The sequence below is a fragment of the Rhipicephalus microplus genome, chromosome X, assembly GCF_043290135.1.
Source record: "Rhipicephalus microplus isolate Deutch F79 chromosome X, USDA_Rmic, whole genome shotgun sequence".
NCBI lineage: Eukaryota > Metazoa > Arthropoda > Arachnida > Ixodida > Ixodidae > Rhipicephalus > Rhipicephalus microplus.
The window spans coordinates 436,466,977-436,469,063 of record NC_134710.1 but is presented as its reverse complement, the minus strand read 5'-3'; positions in this window follow the sequence as shown (position 1 = coordinate 436,469,063).

Sequence of the window (2,087 nt, the reverse complement as noted above, 5' to 3'; positions counted from 1 at the left end):
ATCTCTGCTCATGTAAGAACAATAATGATTGTCGTATAAAACAACCTTCTAGCTAGTTAGGCTAATAACCAAATCCTTTTAAAAACAAACCTGTTTAGCCACGTGCCCAGCTTATGAGTTATGTGGCTTTGCTTCTTTGGCTCTGATATGCGTACGAACAGCCTGTTCAATGAAACTTCTTTTTCAGTGCAAACGAATTTCATCGAATTGATTACAAGGCTGAATTAGCGCACAACACAGTTTCCACTGTTTACGCTCTCTCTCTCTCTCTCATTATATATATACATATATACTGTACACAAACATAATTCACCATGATGAAATAACCGCTATGGTTTCTGAATATGTCAAATCTGACTCATCAACTGGTGTAAGTTGCGAGGTACTGTTTACACTTCTTAAAATTGTACTACATTATAACTAATTTGAGTTCAATGGCAAGCACTTCCTTCTGGTTAGTGGCACTGCAATGGGCACGAAATGGCCCCAAACTTTGCGAGCACCTTCACGGTCTCACTTGAAGTACCATTCATTGAGGGACGCACCTTGAAACTTTTCTACTACAGAAGATACTTAGACAATATTTTTATTATATGGAACCACCATAAAGAAAGTCTTTTCCGTTTGATAGAGGATTTTAACAAGTGCCACCCGTCAATAAATTCACGCACAGAACTACCAAAACTAGTATTGACTTCTTGGACGTCAATGTCAGAGTAAAAAATGACCGCTTGTCAACAAACCTTTACAAAAAGCCTAAGGACCGTCAAATGTACCTACATTTCAACAGATGCCATCCAAAGCATTGCAAAACGGCTATCCCATAATCTCAGGTCTAACGGTACCAAAGAATGTGCACCGATATGCAGGAATTCGAGAGACACGCAGAACACCTAAAGCATGCCTTATTGAAATAAAATTATCCCTAAGACATTATTGACGATGCCATACTACCTGCTCGCAACATTAACCGAAATGATATAATTAAAGGGCCAAAAATAGTATCTAAAGGGACTTATCAAATGAACCTTGTATTAACTTATTCCTCTTCAGTGGCACGAATCAACAATAAACTTTCCCACGATTTCAACATAATCAGGCAAAGAAAAGGACTAACTTCAATTTTCGCAGAGCCACCTCACGTGGTGTACCGCACCGGGATAAAAACCCGAAGGACATTCTTGTCAGAGCAAAATCAACCCCCTCCGAATTTCAATCAGGAGGTCATTATTGCGCAAAAGCTCGCTGCAAGGTATTCCCACAAATGGTCACAACACGTGAATCAAAAGCCAGCTTCTAAGATTTTGATTTCTCTATAAATGAAAGCATAATTCTGGCTCCAGTAACGTAATATACATGCTACATTGCCACATTTGCGGACAAGAATATATTGGCCAAACAGACACGCAATTTCCACTGCGGTTCAATAATCACCAGTATCACGCCACTTCACTGTCGAAACTACCTTTATCTAGACATCTGCGCCTGCCAAACCACAGTTTCGAAAATATCAGCGTAACCTTTTTACAATCCGGTTTCTCAAACAGGAGCGAGCGCGGACAGCGTGAGGCATATTTTATTTTCAAATTCATAACATCAGTAGTCGGCATCAACGAGGACCCCGGAAGACTCTCTTGCCTTCGATTATTAAGCCAAGAAGAAATTGGTGACAAAGATTCATAGCTGTAGACCATGCTTGTTTTCTGACTGACTCGTACGTACGTGTACACTGTCCTTTTTTGTTCTGTTTTTCTTTTTTTTCATTTTCCTATATTTTTTCCTAATGTGTATATACAAAGTGTTTATGTTCGCCTGCCACTTGATGGCCATTGAGGGCAAACGGGCTAAGATGAAAGGTAAAGAGCCGACCGACTCATTAAGGGGAGACTCTTTCCTTACGCGCACCGTCGCGGGCCCCTTCCACCACTGCAGCGACATTCTTGGGTGGCCCGCCATACTTTGAGGACAGGCCAGCACATAATATGAACCAGATGTGAACTTACACCGACATTTGGATGTGCACAGTCTGGTTTTTTTCTCAGCGTTCATGGTGTTCTGTTTCTTTTTTGTTTGTATGTTTCTTTAGT